Here is an 18,752-nt window from a genome sequence, read left to right on the forward strand (position 1 = left end):
TCCTGAATCATTGCACAGTTTCACTGGTTTTCCTTGTGTTGAAGGCTCTTGGCTGCCTTTCTCCCGCTGAAGCATTTCGTGCTGAAAATTGCATGCAAAATACGATGCAGCACAGAGTTGTTTGGAAGTGTTTCGGTGAAACAGAATAGTAAAATCTGGATAGTAAAGACTTCAGTGACTCTCTTCTTTTTGTGAAGAGCCTTTTCCTTGCCGTTTAATCCTAGCAAGTTAATCTCATGATGAGCTGACTTTGCCTTGCCAGTTAATACAAGTCTTGTGCTGTGCAGGCTGCCATTTCTTCTGTTGGCATTCTCTTGCTCATCTTTATGTACGGATGCACCCAGCGTGATGTAGGCACCAAACAGAGTAAACACAATGCAGTAGTCCCCTATTGGGACTCCACCTTTGTCTTAAGTAGATGCCAGTTCATTGATGTTAAATGCTTATCTTTGTCCCAACCGATTAAACTAATCCAGAGAGCTTCAGCCCAAAGTTGGCTTAGTTAAAATCAGTATATGAACTCTAGTTCCCCACTTCCTTGACATCTGTGGTCCACTGACCAAATGCTCCTACCTCCCTTGCCTTTGCACTTCATTTTTCCATCAATGGCACATGTATTCACTTGTCCTGATGCTTTGAAGATTCCTGTAGTTCTTTTGGCTGGTTTTTTGAGCAATAATCAGCTGTTAAGCTACATGTGGTTGCTTTAACCATTCAAGTGCAAAGTTGCTTCTAATAAACAGACTTGCCTGACCTTGTGTAGTGACATTTCTTAGCCATTTCTGTATGCAACTCTTTCCCCTGCATTTTGCCTCTACCCTATTCTTTGTTGCGTACCTTAGGACCCTCCATTATAGCTTCACTTTTCAAACACCTTCAACAATAATATCTAAAAAATACAATTGATGCATTTAAACTTTAACTCGTGCAAGGAAAGCGCCCTACAGGTAGAGCACAGCTGCGATACAAGGACATCTGCAAGAGGGATCTGAAGGCCTTAGGAGTGGACCTCAACAAGTGGGAAACCCTGGCCTCTGAGCAACCCGCTTGGAGGCAGGCTGTGCAGCATGGCCTTTCCCAGTTTGAAGAGACACTTGGCCAACTGTCTGAGGCTAAGAGGCAAAGAAGGAAGGCCCATAGCCAGGGAGACAGACCAGGGACAGACTGCACTTGCTCCCGGTGTGGAAGGGATTGTCACTCCCGAATCGGCCTTTTCAGCCACACCAGACGCTGTTCCAGAACCACCATTCAGAGCGCGATACCATAGTCTTTTGAGACTGAAGGTTGCCAACATGTAGTATTTATAGAAATAATCTTACACCAGCTTTTGGCCCCTCAAAGGGGAACTTACCCCCAAAAATATTTTTTTAAAGATCAAAGAAGCAAGCATTAAGAAGATAAAGAGAACAGTAAGAAAGTAAACAAAAAGGAGAAACTCAACCAACTCTGGGTTCAATCGTATCTAATTTTCCAGTGCCAGTACTGCTGTGCCAATGGGGTATGCACGACTTCCTGTGTTGGGGAGGTATGGAAACATTTGTTCCCTTATTTTGGAGCTGCATTATGGCTGCGCTGGTGCTGGAAAGTTGGATAGGATTGGGCCCTCAGTCAGTATTTTTAAAATTCATATAAAAAACATTACAGCAGCAATTACACCTTGGGAATGGCCTGTAGAGCTCTGAGAAATTCTCATTACATAGTCAGGGGATGTACCTCTGTGAATTTGTATAGAGAAATTTATCAGATGCTACTGTTTTTCAGTTGTCTGCAAAATTTGAATTTTCAGAGATAGTTGCTCAAGTATGCATTTTTTCCTGTTCCCCCTTCAAAATATGAAGTCCTTAAAGAACACTGATGAGAAATATTTGCTGCTGATACATTTGAGATCAAATTTTGAGTGATGTTTAAGCCACTCATTTATTTGATTTTCTTCGTAAACCACTTTGTGAACTTCTTTTGTGAAAAACGACATACTGTATAATCCTTCTTCTTCATGGTGATGATGATGATGATGATGTATATCTTTCCGCCCAGATTGTATATTTCAGAACTTGCAAATGCTAAGTCCTGAACACAAATTTTGTGTGTTAAAAAAGTGCTGGTACAGCACAGTGGCTAAGAATGACGAATGATGAACCTATGAATCAAATAGTGCCCAGTTTGAATCTACCTTGAGTCCACTCAGTGGCCTTAGGCAAGCCACCTCCTTCTGCAATTTGGGGATAATAATCCATACTTCACTGGATAGTGGTAAGGATTACAACAAGATTATTATTAAGAATATTTATATATTGCTTTTCAACAAAAGTGGTTTACATCGCTGAACAAAGATACTACATTGTAATGCACTTTGAGAGCTTGAAAGACAGGGAGCAGCTCTTTGAGGATTCAAACAGAAACCTTAAGCTGCACCCTGCTGTATAGCTGGTGCAGCTTGAGGAGCGAAAGGGGGCATGTTAGGAGGCTCCTGAGAGGATAGCATCCTGGTGCACAATGCTTGCACCCAGATATACCCCCTCCCACCTACAACACATCTTGTACCTTTTCCCCAGTCTACCCGTCCCCCTGCTTACGCAATGCTCCGCTACCAACAAACTGGAACCAGCAGAGCCTCTCCAAGCCTCTGCATGCTGTTCATTTTCTCTAATAGTGCTGTTCACTGTCTCTAATAGTGGCCTAGAAGTGTGCAGTAATATGCGTCATTGGAATGGTGTTTATGACACTGTAGAGCATGTCTCACTGTCAGAATACTAGTTCTGGCAGAGGACCAGCCCACAAGACTGGGCTGTAACTCATTCCACTGATGTCAGTGGGACTTGAGCAAAACTAATTTTATCTGAATTGGGACCACAGTGTGTTTATTTTGGCATCACCCGAGCCAGGGATAGCACAACCTAGAGTGCCTCCTGATGCCATCTCAGATCCACTGCCTCTGCACTTGAAAAAACAACACAAAATCTCTTTGTGCCTTCTCTCCTGCAATTAATAGTAGAGAAAGATTTGAAGGGTGAGCCATGTGGAGGCCTCCTTATCTCACTGTTGCAAAAGAGAAGTCTCTTCTGTCAGGTTTGCCCAAGTTTTCGCTGTCTATTTTGGGTGATAGGTAGACCTCCACTGCTGTGGACAGAGACAGTCAGCACTCAACTGATGTGGGGACACTGCAAGTTTGTTTGGCAGAGACTGAATTGATTGACTGCTATTGGCAAGGAGTTATTTTTGGGAGGTAATGATAAGAACATGCTGTACTCCTATGAGTTTGGCTCTGCCTTGCAAGGTTATTATCCAGGAGTTTAATCAGAGACTGTCAGATGCATAAAGAAAGTGGCAAGTGTCTTCAGAAGTGTCTTTCAGGTGATGTAAGTCTCTAAGGTACAAACGGAACCTATAAGAAATAAAAATGGTGTTTCTTAGGGGGCCTCTTCAATGCATTTCTGAGCTCCTTTTAGGGCAACATACATGCGTGTGTTTAAATCAAAAGCAATCTTTTATATCTTTGTTCCTTTCTAATCCTTCAACAATGCTAGATGGTGGCATTATTTTGTCCATTTCTCCTATAGGCATCCTAAGCTCTTTAAACAACTTCTTTACACAGGAACACTTCACATCCACATATACTGAAATTTCATCTGACAATTTTTTTTAATATAAAGGAAATATAAAAGGTAGCAAAAACCTTTTTTTTTAATCAATGTTTAGAATGTGTTAAGTTATGGAATGAACAAGCAGCGGAGCCTGTCAAAGGTCCACCACATTTGTGGAGTAGGCTTCTTTTTGTCTATATGAGCTCAGTCCATCTTGAGGGATAGCTGGATGTTACTGCTGTCCTCTTTGAAACTCTCTTCTGAATGGTGAGAGTGGGGGGTAGAAAGTGGGGGAGGGGTAGAAAGTGGGAACTGAGAAGCATCTGGGAGAGGAAAGGAATCTGTGAAATTTTTAAAATCTGTTTTAAAGCCCCATGTGAATCCCTTCCGATGGTAAATGTACACAGTCCAAAGTCTAAGGAAAAATATTGGGGCTGTTGCACCAGACATCCTGAAAATAAACCATGGAAAGAACCTCTCAAGGCCTAAAATGCTCTTGCTGGAACCAGCCTGGGGTCAGGATTCCCAACCTGCTTCACCGAGCATGAATCCAAGCAGTTAGGCAATAACTTTAGAAAAATGGGTGTAATCTCCTGAAATCCCCCAAGGGTGAATGCATTTAGCTTTGATTGCCCAGCCATTAAGTGGGAAGAGAGTGGAGAAGCCAGAGGAAATAGAACACAAGGTACGACAAACACTTTGTACTCCATCCTGACTGACTTTGTAAAAGGTTTAGCAGGCAAACTGACATTTGTTTTTTTTACAGACAGAGTTTTGTACCTCTAAAGTGACTTCACTGCAGTTAAGTAAGCAGAGAAAGGTTAATAATCATCACAGCTACTAGTTCAGTTTTGTTGTGGCTGTGTGCATGATAGGGAGCCATCAGCGATGTCTTTCCTAGGCCTTTGAATCATAACCCTCAGCTGGATCTGGATCCTTGATGGAGAGAGTTGTAGGAAGTACAATTTGAAGGCTTGCATTTAAGTTGGAATATGTCTGTAAACCTGGGTTTGGGTAAAACACAAATAGGTCCAAATTGGTCCATATCACAATATATTCATTGACAGAGTTTGTGCATCTCTTCATGCTATCTTGTATCTTTTCCAGGCTGAGATACTGTGAAATGTTCAAAGTCAGCCAGAGGATCCAGTCTAAATCCTTGGGACTGAATCATAGAATGTAGAATCAGAGTTCAAAGGGAGCTATAAAATCACCAAACCCAACCCTTGGCAGTGCACAACTGCAGCATTCTCAGCCTCTGGTTATAGACTTCAGATGATGGAGAGTCTGGCATCTTCTAAGGCAGACAGTTCTCCCACCGAACACTTTCTAATACCAGGAAGTTCTTCCTAATGTAGTCTTCCATTACCACCTCATCTCTCTTCTTGGGAAATTTGTTTCTTACTCTGTGCACTGGATTCTAGTGACTTTTAACAGAAAAATTCATGTTAACAGTTAATAAGCAGTTTGTATGCTTATAAAACAATTCACAGATCTGGTAGTTTTAGGTTACGCAGCTTATCATACACTTGCATATTAAATGTACACATCAAGGGTATGATCTAACTAAAGTTATGCATGTATCCCACCTATTTCACTGTGGGAATATTCAGCACTTCCTAAACTCTCCCATTGAATATGATTGGACTTAAATGTGTTTAGTTTTGGTTAGATTGTACCCAAGATATTTTCTTCGCAAGCAGAGAATTCTCAGCCTTACAAATGAATGATAGTTCAGAAATTAATTAGTTCTGCTTGTTGCGTTTCCCCTTGCACATTTTAGCAAAATTGATGAAGGACAGACAGAACATTTTCCTCTATATTACCTGCATGGAGGTTGTTAACACTTGGGTCATACATCATATCTATCATATCTGAGTTGTAATGCAAACCTTGGGGAACTTAGCATCCCAGCAGCACATGGTTCCTAATGGCCTGGGAGAAAATTATACTCAGTTGTGTTCTTAGTTTTCAAATGCTCCAAGATCTATATATTGTAGTTCATACGTGTGCGCAATTCTCTATCTTGTGCTGCTGTTCAAAGGGTTAAACCAACTCAAGACTAAGTAGAGTTGACCTTCTTTGGTTACCGCAAATCTATCCCTTGCATCTTCAGTGACTGGATTCTTTTTCTAGCATGTCTTTGTGTATGCATATGTTTTGGAGGACATTTTTGTATGTTGACATTTTCCTGTAAGAAAAGGCATTCATGTGTCTTTCCTGCCCCTTAGCAAGAGACAACCGTAAACTCTCCAGGGAGATCTCTGTTACCTCCTGTACTCCCTTCCCCTGCCAAGAGTATCATCTACAGGCCACCCCTAAGGGAAAGGTTTTTAGTAAGTATGCATTAACTGTGTAGGGGTCTTCTTCTGAAACAGGATATGGCAGAGAAGAACATTTCACCTCCCAGAGAGTAACACATGTGGGGGAGGAGAAGGTGGGGGAGAGAGCACCTCATTTCTGTGCAGAGGTGTTAACATTTCTTAGTAGAGGTTGATGTTTCTTTAACAGCTTCTTAGTGCTTCTTTTAAACTGTAGGGAGGTGATTTTGTAGAACATCAGTCAAACAATTATGCCTCAGTACAGTTGGTGTCTGTTAATAAATAAAATTGTTACTCTCAGATTTATTTATTTATTTGTTATGTTTTTTTTAATATCGTGTCAGAAGCAGCAGAGGTGAAGTTGGGGGGGAGCAGAGTCCCAGAACGTCTCCTACAACAGGAGCAGTGATATCATCAGTAGATGTACTCCTGTGTTACCATTGAAACTTTTTCAAAGGACCTTAGCCAAGAAGCAGCACCAGGCTCACAAGAAGGAAAACTGAGAAATTTGCCTAGGGAGCATATGTCTAGGTCACTGTCTTTCCTTAAGGGCCATCCAAAACAGTCTGTGACCAGTGTTACAATTCAGGCTCTGATCCTATGCAAATTTACCTGAGAGTGAACCCTGTTGAACACAGTGGAATTTACTTCTGAATAAACATTCATAAGCTAGCACTCTGAGGGTGCAGTTCTACGCAAATTCCCCTGAGTGTCAACTTCACTGAATTTAATGGGGCTTACTTTTGAGTATGTATGCTTAGGATTGCACTGTAATATACCTTTTATATTTATTTGAGATATTTTTAAATCTTGTCTATAAGATTAGTTTTATATATATATATCTATATCTATATCTATATCTATATCTATCTATATATATCTATATATATCTATATATATATATATATATATATATATATATATATATATTTATATATATTTATATATATATTTACTCTGTTTTTAGACATTTGTTTTCAGTCTCTTGCAGCCCACCCCAAGAGTTTGAAATAAAATGAACTAGATCTGTAAATGAAGAATAAAACATTTGAAGTAGGAATAAGTAGCAGGAGAAGAAAACAATAACGAAGGAAGTTAAAGTTGAGTTTTGTTATTATAGTCTTAATGAGGAGTGGCTGTGGGGATGGGGGTCATTACAAGCTCCTGCACTTAAAAATTTACGTCCACATCTCTGTTCTGCAGTGCTTCCAAGTCACTTCATAGATTATAATCAAGGAGAACCAAATCTCACAAAACATAGACAATTCAAAACAATGGTTTAAATAGCAGTTAAAACAGCAATTAAACAGTATAAAAAGATGGGAAACCAATTAAAGAATTGCCATTTAAACACTTTACATGATAGTTTCTCTTATATTCTATATAAGTTTATCTTATATTCTATAGCTGCAAAATATCTGTCTATATCGCAAATTTACATAACGCTGCAAGACCTTGTTTTTGGAATGTACTAGAGCTGAACTAAAATTCTGTTTTTAGACTATTCCTATTTCATAGAAATACACAAAAACATGAACTAAAATTCTGTAAGCCTGTAAAATTTGTCAGTTGCAGTTTTCAGAATTTGGGTTTTGATTTTGAAATTTGACCTAAAAGTTCAAAAAATGACTCATTGGATGAGTCATTGGATGAGTCTCTGTTAGATGGCGGCTGTAAAGCATTCAGCCAGTTTCCTGGCTGTACCACACTGGCGTGCAGATCACCCTTCCCTCCAGTCATGTACACCAGATTGTATCCCTTCTTTCCAAAACCTCCCTGCCCCTTTTGTCTTCTTGAACATGCACAACCAAAATGGCTGGTGTCTGCCTGAGAAGATGCATAGGCAGCCTGTAGGCTTATGCAGAAGTAAGTAAAACTGTCTTTTACTTGCCTCCCATTTGCCTTCGGGTCACACAGACACCCCCCCTGCCCCAGCATGCAATGTGCACCTTTTTGGTGCAGCTGTATGCTGTAGCATGATGGAGATAGGACTGGGCTCTTAATGTAATAAACAGATTTATATCTGCTGTTTGTTAATTCTGGTGGCAGAAAGCCATAGAGCATGATGCCAACTTAGGGAAACTATAGATGGCTTCTGCAAATTTAAGAACAAACTTCCTCAAATTTCCCCGTATTTGTTATTGGGTTCAATCTCATGACACACAACTTTTTGTTTTGTTTAGCCAAGCATGTATAGTCAAATTAACATACGTTAAATACGCATGTGATGTTATTCCGCTGTATGCTTATGGTAGCTGAGTTAGCCAGTGGCACAGCTGGCCCACCTATGGTGTGAATGATGTCACCTCTCTTCTTCCTTGCAGGTCCTTTAAATAAAATAGAAACATTGGGAGTTCTCAGCATGACCTGCGCTTCCTGTTTTGTTGGAAATGGCTACATTGTTCTTCTGAAGTTTTGGGGAGGGAGGGATCATGTGACAGTAGTGTGGGGGGGAAGTCAGGGGTGGCATCACCTGGCAGATGTGGTTGGGCTGTCCTTGGTCAACAGACATACCAATCACACTGTAGAATAATGCCTTGCAAGACATTTCTCATGCCAGCTGCTTAGATATGGCAATAATATATTGTGGAAATGTTCGATTTACTGAGATCTCAGCTGAGAAATGCAATGTGCTTGTGCCAATACCCCAGTGGCATTTCCTTTCCCTGTTGTCCCTGGCTGTTCTCGCAGAATGCGTTGCATGCTAACTGTACATACATATAGAATAGTTCTTTTGTCATCCACTCACACAGAGTTCTGGGGAGGGAGGCACATAATCCTTTTCTTGATGCTGCTTTGAATACGCAGTTCTCTCTTCTTACGTCAAGAAAAGCAACTAATTAGGATATTGTCATCCAAAACACAAATTTTGATACTTTAACACTGATTAGATTAACTGTGATGCTCCAAGAATTGCTATACCCAATTTACAGATGATGAAAATGAGCGACAGAGAGGTTAAATTACTTATTCAAGGTCACGTAAATAGTGGGTGCAAGCCAGTTGGAGACTTGTCTCTCTCATTGAAACCAGCGACATTTCAAAGTACTAATTTTTGACTGGGTCATGTGTACTTCAGTGGCAGGACCAGAAAACCTGATCTGACGCTCAGGCTACCCAGTGTTTTTGGAACAAGGCTGCCCTTTCTCTGGGCAAGTTACCAGAAGTCCATTTTTTCCTGAACAGAAAAAGTCTGCATCCTTCACCCTCCTTCCTCTAACACAGTCTCATCCCTTCTTGTTCTTCCTTTGTCCTCCTATGTACTGTTTGCTGCTGCTTCCTTAGTTTGCCTTTCTCTGCTACTTTTGCTTATGGTTTCTCCAGCCTGGCTTCCTTTTTCTCTTCGGCAGCCTTCGCCCAATGCCCCAGCACGTTTTTGTCTTTTTCCTACCTGGCTGCTTTGCTGCCTGTCACTATTAATGACTCGTTCCCCTCCTGGGGCTTCCTGCTTTCCCGCTTCTCTCCTTCTACCTTGCAGATGCCTCTTTATCATGTCTTTGATGACTTTGGAACCCACTTAATCATTTTGTACAGATTTAACCCCTTTTTATGAAGGTGCAACTATAAGTAGTGGAGGGTTATATTATACATGTCGGGTTTTTTTGTCCCTGAATATATGTTTGCTAACTTTCCCCAAGCTCATAGCTAATGAACACAAATAATTCAGGGAAGGTGAAGAGTCCAGCTTTCAACTTGTGTAGTAATGAGGATGATCTCTGAGTTTGGAAGTAAGAACTTGAATGTTCAAGGCGATGCACTCCTTCTCTATCCCTTCACTGCTCCACAAATCCCCCCTCCCCATTTCCTTTTGGACAGAAGCAACCCTCCCTTTTCCCAAATACTGGCTTGAGATGTGGATGGCAGGTGGGCACTTCTCTCTGCCTTTTAAACAGTAGAGAACCGTGTAGTAGTAGTTATCAGATCGGGGTGGCTGGGAGTTCATTGTATTGCATGAGAGAAGTTAGTTTTTCTTAATTTGATTTGACCTTGATATTTTAAATTGATTTGATCCTGCATTTGATCCAGATGGAACCCCAAAGTGTCATAAAGCAATATAATAGCAGAGCTATTGCATCTACATTCGGTGACATATAGCATTGCACCAAAGACAAACAGAAGTGCCCGTAGCATATCCCACCTTTCCTCCAGAATTGCAGGCTGTCTTCCTGTCCAGAGAGGAAGAAACCAAGTGCAGCAATTGTGTGATGTGTGGACTGTTGAGGCGATGGTCCCTTTTCTCAGACAATACAAGGAGTGGCGCTTCCCTCCTAACCATGGTTGCCTCTGGGTGACAGAAGACTGAGCACAAATCCCTTCCTTCTGGAGTGACCACAGTAGGGGAGAGGAAGAAGGAGAACAGGCCTGTGGTGTGCTCCCCCCCCCCCAGTTTGCATTCTAAGTGAAGGAAGACTTGACACTTGCTTCTTCTCTGAAGCAACCATGAGAGCAGGAGCACAAATTATGATTCCCCCCCCCCCAAAGATAGCCACTTATTGGTGTTAGTTTGGTGCCTTCTGCAGTGAGGCACCGTACAGAAATTCTTAGAAGAAACAAAGACTGGCCTGAAAGCTTGCAAATTAAAATTCAGTGGCGCCATTGGCTAGAGATGTTAGTTTTTGTTGATAAGCAATTAAAAACAAAATAATACAATTTTTAAAAATGCAATGTATTTGTTTTTGTGTGTGAAATATTAATAATTTTTACTATTAGGCATCAGGTCTCAGTGTGGCTGGCGGAGTGTGAGTCCACTTCCCGGAGGAGGAGACCACTGGCCTCACCTCAGGCCCCAGACTCAAGCCATGGGCCGATTGAAAGTGAGGGTCAGGGGGGAGAGAGATGGCATTGGTGCCTGCATCACAGGGCATTCTGGGGCAATATGAGGCTATTGCCATCTGACAACCTGAAAGTGCCAACTGCTGCTGTGACACAGTGGCAGGCAGTGAAGGCAGGAGCTCCGCCCTTTGTGCTGGTCAGCCACCAAAAGAGGTCACTGAGAAGGAAGACTACCAGGATAGCCAAAGTTGCCCTTTCCTGGACAGCCCATGAGCCCTGAAAGCTCCAGACCATGGGGTACCACCCAGGTCCACACCCCAAGTCTGGACAGATGAGTTGCTTGCTTAAAGCATTTACCCTGTTGTCAAATGTTTTAGCTTAACGATAGAAGAGTGTGCCTTTTCTTCATCAGAGGTATCTATTTCTAGTTTCTCATTTGTAGCCAAAGCAAACCAAAGCAATAGCTGCATATTGCTGTTGCTACCTGCTCCAGTCTCAGCCTACTAAAACACAGCTCTGGCAGCAGTATGTGTGTATTCCACACCAGTGGACTGTTCTTGCCTCTCTTCCTGTTTCCTGTTGAGGGCAGAATACTGCCATCATGTCTGGGAGGAGATCGTGGCTTCTATAAGAGCTAAGGCTGGGTCCACCCATTGGTCTACCCACTTGGGCAGGGCAGGGCATGCACAGAATCTGAAGCAAATCCAGTCATCTGGGTAAAATGGCAAACCTACTCACAGTGGAATCTTCAAAGAACAGTGTTAAAAATGCAGGTGCTTTTGTTCTGTACACCAGTCTAGCAGGCCTGCCTTCCACATCCACTCTTTCAGTCTTCTATTCTGCAGTTTTAAGTCTCCTGTCTAGTTGATCCCAGAAGAGCACACAACAAAACTGTAGTCAAATAGCCTGCGCCTTTGCCTCACTTGAATGTTCGTTGTATCTGACAGTTCTTCAGTATGGAAACCAAATTCATTAATCTTCCAATGGGTTATGCAGTTAAGGTGTCTCTCTGGCTGTGATGTAGATTGGCAAGACCTTCTGCTGAAAACATGTTTAAAAAAAAAACTGAGTGAGAAAAGAGGAAACTCAGCAAAAAATATTTCTCAAGAAGAAAAGCCAAGGGGATAAAAATCATTAGGGAAGGAATTGCATACCTGGACACATGCTATATGCAGAGACAGAACCTGTGTGATGCAGATTATTGTGCATTCAGATATTTGGTATATTGTACAGGTGTGCCCTGGTATTCATGGGGGTTCTGTTCCAGGGACCCCCCCCCCATGGTTAACTGAAACTGTGGATACCAGGGAATGCCACCCCAACTTCTGGAGATGAGGTGGACTCCCTGAGGACTTCCCTGGGCCTCCTAATGCCTTATCAGGCATTAAAACCGGAAGTGACTTTAAAAAAAACTCCGAGGTTCAGTCGGAGCCCAGCAGTGGCAGTGGATGGATGTGCTCAGCCTCTGCTGGGCTCAGAGGGCCCTCCGGATGTGAGCATGTGGGGGGAGGGGCTATGGACCTGACCCAATCCGCGGGTAAGCAATTTTGCGGATACAAGATCCATGGATACAGCCCCCCCCCCCCCGTATAAAGCAGTACAGAAACAAGCTCCACCTCTGCTGCAATGAACAACTGCAAAACATGAACATCAGACTTTCTGGTTAAGGTACCTGAGCTCTGGTACCTGCAGCTGTTTGCCATAACCAAAACCTAGATTTTGTACTTGTATCACTCAAGCAGGCATTAGCCAGGGACCAGATTAAATCCTATGCTCAACTACCTCGAAGTAAGTATCACTGAATATAGTGCGGCCTTTGAGTCAACTTGCATAGGATTGCACTGTCAGGTTCATGAGTCCCTAAGCACACATTCCCCTGTTCTGCATAGAAGGCAGGCCCAAACATTCAGCATTATTTTCGCAAAAGAATAAGAGAGGGTATTATATGAATGGGAAAAACCATTGGCTTTGAAACAACTTGAGCAAAAAACTTCTAGGAGTTGTTTGTTCTCAACCATTTTGCCCATGAGGAAATGAATCCAAAAAAGCAATCCACTTTTTTTCAAATGAAGTTTTATGAAACTTTTTTCTACCTCTTCTCTATAATAGAATATTTCTAATATTTAGATTCTGATATTACATTTAGTGTGCAAATGTTATAATAAATTTGTCCAAAGCTTTGCAATTTACACACTGGTGCTCTTTGAACATATGTATGAAGCCACTTAAGACAGCATGGGCAAGCATTCAACCAATTCTCAATTATAAATGAAATTTTCTAAAGTATTGGCCCAGCTTGTATGAACCCCGCCACCCTACACAGGAAACTATGTGGCCTGCCCTCAGAAGATGGAATTTGCTTGCCAAAGGGGACTGAAAGACATAAAGATTCATTTAAGGGCACGTGTCCTATGACTCACATAGCCCTTATCCTTTCTGTGTCACTATGATTGACCCATTGAGCTAAGCACAGAAGCTTTTAAAGTGTACCTTGTTGACCTTCTCAGGCTTGTTAGGTCAGAGGGCAGGATTTTAGTAGCTGTGGAAAGTATGCAAATGTTGTAATAAGGAAACCCATAATTAATGGCATTTTAACAAAATGGCAAGAATTGCCTAAATGCCAGTGAGGTGATGTGGGGAATGAGTTTCTGAGAAGTGATAATTTTATTTCAGCAGGAGAGAGATGAGAATTAAATCATGCATTTTTCTCTTTATGACATTTGTCTCCTGCACATCCATTTAGTTGGATGCGAAAATGCAAAAGAAGCAGTGTTCTCTTTAGCTCTGTAGCTATCCCTTTTTGCCAAATGTAAAGCTCATTAATAATCATCACCTGTTCTGCAGGTGTAGTGATAAAAAGAGACTTTGCCAGGTGAAAAGTCAAAAGGCGAACTTGAGGCTTGTGAAGGAACACTTTTCATGCTAATTAATTCTGCTTGTGAAGCATCTACCAATATTAATCTCCTTTGACCAATATGGTTAATTAACTATCCTAAGTGTTTGTAAACAGATTTTCTACATACTCTTTCTCCACCTGCTCTTTCAGTTGCAGACTGACATCTTTGATAATGTGGTCCTCTGAGAGCAGAGACTGAAATGACAAATGACAGAGATAAAGTCATGCCCAGGTACCTTCACTCCTCTGGTTCAGTCCACTTCCTGGAGATTTTTCAGCAGGTGCCATGTTCTGATGCAGGCACCTCAAACTATTCTAAGACCAAATCAATACATGCAAGACCATCCAACAACTTGTTTTGACTTCATCAGCACATTAAAATGCTTGTAAGAATCCACCTTGGCTCTCACTTGGACAGAAGAGTTTTCTTTGGTCTGTGCATGTTCCTTGTGGGTGTGCTTGTTGTTCTAGGCCTACCCAGAGGATTCTAATGTCTTTGTATAGTGACTGTGCTTAGAGGCAGTAGAGGCTAAGAAGCAGGTAATGGGGAGCTGTACTAGTGATGCCCTGTCTTCTAAATCCAGGCCCCCAGAGATAAAATCAAAGGTCTGCTTTTATTTTCTTACTCATGATTTTTATTTTCTGTTTTACAAAACTCTCTGGCAACAAGTTCTGTATCAAAAATGTGTGATAATCTTGCACAACCATTTTTTTTTTGTTGGCCTACCATATTTGGGTTGAGAGTCAGTATGTATAGGATTCCCACAGTAAAGGTGAACACGAACAATAGTGGAGAGCAATCCCATGATTTTTTGAACCTTTATTTGATGCTCCCAGAATACACAACATGGAAACTTTCATTGTTGTCATTACACAATTGGCTAATAAGAACAATTCAGAAACTTTTTATGCCCAATCAGCTGTTTCAGGTGCTTTCATTTTTTTTATTTTGTTAACAATAAAAATCTGCAAAAGTGGGATATTTTGTGTAGGGAGATTGGAGGAAAAGCAAGTAAATGGCTACATATCAGTGAAACAACTTTAGGTTAGTGTTTTATTAAACAAGAGGTTTGAGCAGGGCTCCAATGGAGTTTGTCTTACCTGAGCAGGGAATTACCACTTGGAAGTCATCATGAAATCAAGGGTTGTAATAAATTACTACCAGCTCAAAATTTGCAGAGAACTCTATGACACCGTACTTTGCTTTGTGAAACTTCTCAGGGTTATTATTTTTATTATTTACCAGAAGCCTCACCTGTTAATAATTTTGCCAAGACAAATATGTGGGTTTTCAAACATATCCATCTTTTTAACACATTCCTCCCTCTCCATCCTAGAGATGATATCATATCAAACACCAGTCTGATCTTTTTGCTTTCACATTTTCTCCCTCTCAGATCTGTTCCCTTTCAATAAATCACCTTGCTGCTGTTCAGGAACACATGTTTAAAAAGAGTCACTCATGCATGTTCATCCCATGCTAATGCATGACCTACCATCTAAAATGCACAAAAGGCTCCTTTCTTCCTATCCAGTTTTCCAAGGTGGGTGTTTCTCCCTAGTCTGCATTTATAGACTCCAATCTGCCCTTCCTTCTGTGCCTGTTTGAAGTGCTAAAGTGTTCATTGAAGCATTGAAGCACAAAATGTTAACATATTTCCATGGCATTTACTTGGTCCAACACACTCACACAACTTTCTCTTTTCCTCTACTTTGGGCAATTTATGTAATGCTTATTGAAATGGAATGACTTTTTATATTTCATTCCTTCTCTACTGGGCAGGTAAACAGGTTCTAGAATGCTGTGTTTGCACTTTGGGTGCTACAGTGCACTCGCTGTGGCTTTCCACTCTAAAGCTATGTGACCTTTGTTGGTATACACTAGAGAGAGAAAAAGATATGGAATGTCTGATGTTATATCGCCACAAGAACCTGATGCTTATTCATCAGTAAGTTCTGCTGTGTTCAGTAAAAGTTGCTCCCAAATAAACATTAGAGTATAAGATTTCATCCAAGCTGCAGGTCATAGGCATGTTTACTTAGAAACCCCAAGTTGTTCAAGAGGATTTACTTCTGGGAAAGTGTCCACCAGATTGCAGCATTCATGTTCCTTCTACTAATAGTGTGCCTTTAGATGACTCTGTTTCTGATGTTAATACTCTATAATGTTATTTGTAGTTTGAAAGTGTGCCTGCACTGTTGCCTCTGATTTCTTGGGCAGCACAATCCTAACTTGCACTGGAACAGGCTGGCTGGTGGGCCTGTGCTGTACCCAGTACAAGTTTGGGGCTGGCCTGAGGCTCTCCCTTACCCCAGGGAGAGCTGTGCCAGCCCCAATGGATCTACGCGGATCTGCGCCACCTGAGGAGGTGGTGCAGATCCAAGCAGAACAGAGCAACCTTAACTGTGCTGCCTAGGAACGGAGCTAGGATCCAGCATAACTGCCGGATCCCGAAACCTGCCTCCCACTCCCCGTCTGGCCGCCCATGGTCCTGCCTGCCACTCACCCTCCCTGCCCCGAAATGCCTCCTCCCTTCCTCCTCCCCACCCTTCCCACACCCCTCTCAGACCTCTGTGCTGGCTGAGCTTGGCCAGCGTGGGCTCACCTGCTGCCACTGCAGTGGCCTCCACAGGCTGGTGCACCTCCATGCACCAACGCAGCTTACTCCAAGGCCAGCACAAGGGACTTGCGCCGGCTAAGCACATCTTTAGGATTGCACCACTTGCGTGCCTACCATAGAGTGAGATAGGGCAAATGCCCTAGGCGCCGGCCGCTAGGACCCTGCAGAAGCCTCTGAGGTTTCCAGGGGGGGCAGAAACTGTGCTTCCGGTTTGCCAGAAGCAGTTTATAGTGCCGGGGAACCTCTTAGAGATTTCTCTGGCATGGGCGGAGGTTGAGCGACGCTCCATGAGCCTCTGTTGAATGGGGGGGCGGTGATAGTCCGCGGGTGGGGCGCCATCGCGGAGCTTTGCCCCGGGCGTGGGGCTGTGGAGGTCCGCGGCTGGATTGTGCTCTGAAACTTTTTAAACATTCTCCCAGGTGTGTGGGAGCTGCTCATCTTTAAGTGGATCACAAATGGTTAAGAGAACACCGAACACAATCATGTGGCCGGGGGTGACAGCATGGGGACACCTCCACTCCCAGCCGAGTGCTGATTATGTGGGAAAGGCTCACGTGCTTCGTGGCAGTCATGTAATTTGATCATTTAGTTATGCAGCTCTCAGCTATGTGGGAGTCCTCTGCCTGATAAATGCCAAGGGACATGGTTGTAATGCTGTACGCCACCCCCCAAGTAGCAACTTACTTAACCCTTGATGCACATAGCCTAATCTGCTCTGTCAGTTTTGCATACCCCTGAAAACTGGGTCACAACCCACTGGTGGGTCCTGGACCCACAGCTTGGGAAACACAGATTGTTGGGTTGTGTCCAGATTTTGAAGACAATTGGGAATTTCCTGAAACCTATGATTTCTTCCATTCACTGAATTTCCTGCATTGCAATCTGACATGGGAAAAAAATCAATTTATTTAATCATTTATGCAAAGTGGAAAGTATATGTAAAAGGTGGGACATTACTAAAGTTCATTTTCTTTTCAGAACATGACATCTCTTAGTGGTTGCTTAGAAGACAGTCGGGGCTGCACCCATAGACCTGTAATACCTATGAGGTTGTCCTCATAGTGTAGGTTGTCCACAAAGTGTATGATATTGTCCTGATATTGTGTATTAGCACAATATCATACACTTTGTGGGGTTGTGTAAGAAGGCAATTGGTACTTCTAAGTGACTTTATCAAGTGATTTTCTCGTTTCTTTAAATAACTTGTTCACTAAACTCATAGTGGATTTTCTGTGTTTTATTTTTTTTTTTAAATTCAAATTAAGATGTTCAAAGTGCAATAAATGTTTGATGGTAATTCTGAAGGCTGTCAAATTCAGAACACTAGGAAGTCCTTGCTTGTAGCAAAGTAACCCCTGACACCTAAAGAGCCTTTAATAAGTGGTTTTGTTCCATGATTCTAAAACATCAGATATAGGAGAGGGTGAATTGACAGCCACCGAAGCCCACAGAGCAGGTATAAAGTAAGCAACCGAAGTTCATGTTAGTTTCCCGCCCACATTGCCCCTGCTGTCAGTTTGCCTTGACAGAGACTCTGTGGGTGAAGATTGAGGGAACCACATTCATGAAGACGAAGGGAGTTGTTTTTTTTTTAGATCCATTCAGCTTGTATCCTTTTGGCTCATAACAGTTCACTAAGGTGGTAATTACCATCCATAGTGATGGGGAAGAATGTGTACAAAGGCAAGGCTGTTGAGTTTGAAGTGCTCATGGGTGGTTTTCAGGAGTTTCTTTAGGAAATATTCTCCTCAGTTGGCATCTGTCCTAATTGTGTTACCTCATGATTGGTTCAGAACCAGCTTAAGGTTGCAATCCTATCCACACTTAACTGGGAGTGAATAAGCCCCATTGACTATAATGGGACTTATTTTTGAAAAGACATGCATAGGATTGGGCTGTCAGAAACATAACCTTTTGCCGAAGTGATGTGCCTACTACTGATGGAATGTAAAAAATATAACCCTCTAATGCCAAGTTCACATTTCCCGGATAATTTTGCATACTTATAGAAGATGAAGGCTCACCATTTCACACCTCATTGTAATAAAATTGATGTATTTGAACTTTCTATTGACATTTTGGCCTGGTTCAGTCCATAGTTTGTTGGCTCTTGAACAAGTCATGTTCCATACATTCTCTCATCCCCTATCCTTTGTCCTCCTCCCCTTTAAATTCATTTGAATTCAGAGTTTACAGTTTCCCATGAAGACCAAACCAAGAAACTTTTAAGTGATCCATACAAACCAGGGTTGCAAACCAGGATCAGATTGCTTAAACCATATTTCCAGGATTGGATAGCATAGGAAAATTGTGGTCTTACAAATTAGGGAGCTTTGGGAAGGAAGCACATGGCTTGTTGATTGCTGGATTGACTGAAATGAACCACTAGTATGCCTCCGTTTTGCTCCCACTGCCCAGAATGGCTCCAAAGGGGAGGGGCCACTTGTATGCTGCGGTGAGGCTCCCTGCAGAACTTAGTGCTTTGCACCCCTTCCAACTACGCCACTGATTGTTTAGAACACGTTTCTCTTTGCTGTATCACCAGTAGACATTAATATGC

The 18,752-nt window shown here is 42.2% G+C and overlaps 1 protein-coding gene across 1 annotated transcript in view; it reads left to right on the forward strand.

Moving 5' to 3' along the window:
- Positions 1-18,752, forward strand: part of GRIN2B (glutamate ionotropic receptor NMDA type subunit 2B) — a 216,260-nt gene that overhangs the window by 156,899 nt on the left and 40,609 nt on the right. The gene's annotated exons all lie outside the window — the stretch shown is intronic.

Source organism: Tiliqua scincoides, chromosome 7 (assembly GCF_035046505.1).
Source record: "Tiliqua scincoides isolate rTilSci1 chromosome 7, rTilSci1.hap2, whole genome shotgun sequence".
In the NCBI taxonomy this organism is placed as follows: domain Eukaryota; kingdom Metazoa; phylum Chordata; class Lepidosauria; order Squamata; family Scincidae; genus Tiliqua; species Tiliqua scincoides.